Raw genomic sequence first — 5,521 nt, 5'->3', positions numbered from 1 at the left:
CAAGCTGAGTTGAGACACTTCAATACATACCCAGCTATGAGTATGGACACTGATGAGAAAGTTTATGTGTGCCTACTCGCATTCATTTCATTCGAGTAGACACTTAGCTCATTCAAAAATACAGCTGGCATGATAAGCCTTTGAGAGTACAAAATACATATGAGGGTGTTCAGTTTTCAGTCAGGGTTATGCCATTTTTAATGGCCATATCCTTACCCTGTCTGGTGCATTTATTCATTTTTGTGCCAAACTAGATTCAATGATTTTCATCATTTTTTTTCACCTCTGTTGACATTGTCTGACAAGACTGTTCAGACTCAGACTGCTTAGGAAAAATAAACTTTGGTGCCAGATTTTGAGCCATCAGCAGTGTTCACTCTCATCTTTATTCTATTATTCTGTTGCAAAGGAACTTTCAGCTCAGGAGCCACAATGGAAAGAAAACAACTCCAGCGCTTTTTTTTTTTTCCTTCTCCTTTTTTCCATCTTGTGATCTTAACCCAGCTGGTGAGGGAGAAAATTCCCATGTGAGGCATGTGGGTGGAGCACAATTGTGTAAGCTCCATGCTTGCAAAGTGCTTGGCATGGATCCGCTCACTGGCTTTGTTTTCCATGGCCGGACACAGAGGGAAGCCACATTCAGCACATTAACAGCTGCCACCTGTTGCTCTGTTCTACTTCAGAGGAACCCTGAGGCTGAGGAATCTCACTGTGCTCTGGCCCTTGATCTCCAGGGAAGACTGATATATCTGGGATGTGCATTTGTCCCCACATTTTCCTTGCTTTTGCAAGACATGATGCTGGTGGGTTTGGGAGTCCAGATGGAGAAGAGGTCCTTGGAGCAATTTGAGCTGTGCTTTGGTGCAAGTCACTGGGAAGGACTTTCAAGCTCCATTTGATGTGGTTCTCCTGAAGACAAACTCTTCTTGGTTAATTCATTGCAATCAGAAATTTCCCTGCCACAGGCTACCCCAAAGATCCTAATTATGTCAAGCCTAAGTACAAGGAACAGCAAGAAAATGCAAAAAGAATTTACTAACCTTGTCATTGACATTTATAGGACCATCACCAGATTTCTCCCCTCTGTGCAGCACAGCTTAAATTGATCTCCATTCCTATGCACTTTCCTGTTCATATGTAAAGCACAAGGAGAAAAAAAAAAACCCAGCGTATCACTAATACAGCTAATTCTCAGTATCTTGAAGCAATTGACACAAGTACATGAATTAACTCATCACTTTATATCACATACTTGAGGCAAATGTGCTATTTGGAGTACCTCTTAGTAAGAATAAGCAATTTAAGATCCATTAGTATTTGGAATATTCTGTTTCATTAAAACCACAGCCATCCCTAAATGCAGACGAGCAGAGAGAAGCTATCAGCGTCGTGGTTGTACTAGACAAACTTAAAAACACTTTCTGTTACAGGGTACTGTGAAAAGGTTTTATTACAAATACAAGCCAGACCTCAGGTTTCCAAAAAGGGGTTCTCTTACCTTCGGTTGAAGTTTCTCATAGCTTTCATAGGTTTGAAAATTATAATGTGAGCTGGAGGGAGACAGCAATTCTGGTGAACAGATTTTAAGCTTTTAATATAATACCAGAGTAGTTTTGCAAAACACTATCTGCTACTTGCATACCAAAATTCATTCCCCCTTATAATGGCCTCAGAGCCTAAGATTATGGGAGAGCTGAAATTATTTTTCAAAATGATAAATACCAAAATTTCCAAATAAATCAGGGCCCCTTTGCCCTGGGCTTGACCTGTGGAGCTTTAAGATCAAATCAGTTTCACTCATGATACTGTGTGCTAAGAAGTTTTATAAATAATATAAAAGCAGTGGCTTCAGATTTTAATTAGACTTGTAACAAATCTATAGCACATTAAACAAAATATATATTTCAATGATTTTTTAAAACGTTTACTGTACAGACCAAGGAAAGAATCCTGGAAAACTTCTGGAAAAAAAAGAAGGTTCTTTTTTCCTCAGTTCAGTCACATTCAACCCTCAAGAAGTTCCTCAACTTTAAAAAGCTATTTTTGTCTAAGCCATAAAGGTAGAAGAGTTACAGAAGTCACAGGAACTGCTGGAAAAACTAAATCCTTTCACTGTGCTGCCTAATTTAGTGTTAAGTCTTTCCCAAATGTTGAAATACACTTTTATGGCCACAGACCTTACCATTAATACAAAACTAGACTGCGTGCAGGTAGCGGCCGTCAACTGAATGAGAGATGGGCTCTATTTCACTGCTGAGGGAGGAACCCTTGGGTCCTGCCTTCCACCCTCCAGCAGGGGCCCACTCCAACCTTCCCAGGAGCCACTGATTTAGGAGAAGCTGCCATCCAGAAAAGGAACTGGTCAATGCATCAAGGCACAAAAATGCATCTGTGTTGACAACATGATGCTACTGGGTCAAAAGATTGTGTCTCAAAAGATTGTTGCTGCACAACATTCTTCCCTTGGAAGACAAATCACTTCCTGATTGACAAAATTTACATGATAAGACCTCATGTCCTGGTGAAATAGCAAGGGCTAAACTGAAGTCACTGTTACACTGGCTGACAGGCTTGTAGAATATGTCAAAAAGAGTGGGTGTCCTGGCTAGGCACATTAAGAGTGTGCAATGTATCCCATGACTACTCTATATCCATCGTGTGGCTCAGGCCAGGGCTAGATTGACTCCAAGAGATTCAAAAGCTAGTTTCTATAATCAAACAAAGGCACTGAATTCTGGTGAATCAGGATTAGTGTTCTGCAGCTGTAGGGGAGATACTTTATAATTAAGCTAGCACCCTCCAGCAGATCTCAGTTGGAGGTACCGGCAGTCTCAGGCAAAAACTGGTTTGAAATCAGCCTTGCTTCCGGCTGAATAGCTCTGCTGGTGAAGAAAAGTCTGTGTGTTTCTATGGCTCCCACACAGCCCACCTAGAATACCTTATAATGTGGACCTAATACATCTTTATTTTATTGCTTTTCATTTCTCTGCAAATTTATGATTGTGGGGGAAAAAAAAAAAAAAAAAAAAAAAAAAAAAAAAAAAAAAAAAAAAAAAAAAAGGTCTATTTAATTTACAAGAGTGGCTTCAAAGTTAACCATAAATTTTCTGCTCAAATACATGGACACAGTGGAAAATGATCCTTAAATGGCAGAGCAGAAGCCGGGTTAAATCTGAAATTCCTATGGTGTTCACTTTTCTAGGTTAAAAATCCATGTACAGAGGTAATAACTAGGTAGATCCTTGTCAGGAAGAAGACCTGGCCTGGCTGGATTGCAGTAAGTTTGCAAAAACCATTGGCCTAAAATCTGAGGCTAAGTAGGATCTTCCATCTGACTCATAAGCATTCCACATCAACATCTCTGATAAATGTCTCGAGCATCTGAACACAGAAATAGTACCAAGGGTACTTCCCTCACAGCTGAATCAAGCTGTGACAACAGATCCTGAAAGTGGTTATTTCTATAATATTTTCTCTTGTAATTTTTAGTTGTTTGTTTGTTTGTTTGTTTTTGTTTTGGGTGTTTTGTTTTTTTTTTTTCTTGTTTTTGTTTTGGTTTAATTTCTACTTGTACAGGGAGAAGGGCGAAGTACTTTCATGTTGAACAGGTTTCAGGGCAGTTGGTTGTTTATTTCCCTGAAGCTATGTAGCGTTTCTGCATCAGGGTGAGACTGAGGTTTGTGTCAGGCAAATTCCATGGTGACGTTATTCTTAAAATCATGTCTGCTGTTAGTTTACCCTGGCTGACAGAAATGACCCCCTTTCCCATCCCTGCATTCCTGCACAATCCGGCCAGCAAGAGCTGAAATTTGATAGCACACACAGGTATAAATTTAGTCAACTGTTGGATTTTGGCACTTTCTTGGCCACAACCTGTGGAGTCCATGAGCCTGAAATGAGAGTGATAGAGCAGCTTGCCATTCTTAGAGCTCTTAATTTAGACTCTGTAAAATCAAGTGCACCTTACCTTGTTGCTTCACACTTGGTTCAGATTTGAAAGAGATTTTGGCAACTCTAAGAGCCATGGAACATTTTAAAGTGATTAATAAGACTGCACACTTAGAGCAAAGGATGACTCCTGCAGGACTCAGCCTACATTTCATATTAGCATCAGATAACAATTCATTTAAGTAAAGTACATAACTAGCAGATTTTTCCTCTGCATCCATAACAAAGTCTAAACAGCAGGAATAATAACAAAGTGCTTAAACATGCAATATTTTCAGAACAAAACAGATTAAAAGAAACAGTCTCTTAAAGAAAACAAACCTATGAATATTATAAGTCTCTGCTTAGGTCTCCAAACCACGATTGTGCCTGTCTAAACACGTGCAACATTAAGCTGTCTTTTCATTATCCCATGATCTCAGCTGCCTCAGTGACACGTACCCTTCCCACTTGCTCTCATCCTGAAGGGCCCGTCCCCTGTATGTCTCAGTGCCATTGACACAGGAGACTGTGCTTCTTCAGGCCCCTCCCAGGGCTCTGGGTATCAAGGTGTCACAGCCAAGCCTCACAGTCGTCTCTGGTGCTGTAACCCTGTCACCCTGGAGCTGACTCGGTGCCAGCCCGTGTCCGGCAGGTCCCCAGCGGCGCCGCTGCCCAGGCAGAGCAGGGGGATCCTGTTCCCTCACAGATGGCCTGTGCTGCTGTGTGCAGCCAAGGGACGTGTACCACTAAAAGGCAGGATGTTTGGCTGGAGGCTTGCAGGCTGGTACAGCCTGATCAGGCTGGGCAGTGCCACACACGTTTGAGCTGTTTGCAAGGATCGCTGCTGTGGATCTGAGATGGAGGCTGGCCCTCCCTTCTGTGACCTGTTACAGCTGTGTTGACGCATTGCCTTTTCCCATTTTTACGTCCTCAGCGTCTTTATTGAGAAAACACCTCTGTCGGTTTCCATGCCATCTGTGTAGTTTATAATTTTTCCTCTTCTAATGCATTTCTTTGCCGTAATTTTTGATAAATTTTCTCCCTTGCTTGTCTATGTTTTTTACCAGGGAAACCCTATGAAGACAGTCCTAGCCACTAGAGGCAAAGCTGTCCTTGTTTCCTTAGAGCAGAAAGCTGCCTGTGCTCACACTGGAAAAGACTGTTTCGTCAGAAATCCATTGTTGCTTTTGTGTCTCATATAGCATTTCTCTTTCTTCCCTTTGGGAACAGCAGGCACAATCAGCAGTTTTTTGGCCACAGACCTGTGCAGCCCATGGGCCTGAAGGAGACGAATAGAGCAGCTTGCAATTTCTAGAGCTCCTGTTTTAGACTCTCTCCAAACTCAAGTGGACTTTCTTACTTTGTCACTTCACACTCAGTTTTGAAAGAGATTTTGGCAAGATATCTTGCATTCCCCTCACTGTGTGTGAGGAAGTGAAAACACTTACTGTGATAACAGCACTGCCTTACCCAAACAGGCCAACAGGGAACTCTGAGCTAGTCAAACTGCTGAGGTTGAAACAGATTTATGAAAATATCTGTATTTATTTATTTGTATATATATTTCCCATCCTCATTTCCCCCCACCTCT

The sequence above is a fragment of the Prinia subflava genome, chromosome 5 (genome assembly GCF_021018805.1).
Source record: "Prinia subflava isolate CZ2003 ecotype Zambia chromosome 5, Cam_Psub_1.2, whole genome shotgun sequence".
In the NCBI taxonomy this organism is placed as follows: domain Eukaryota; kingdom Metazoa; phylum Chordata; class Aves; order Passeriformes; family Cisticolidae; genus Prinia; species Prinia subflava.
This window is presented reverse-complemented; position numbering follows the sequence as displayed.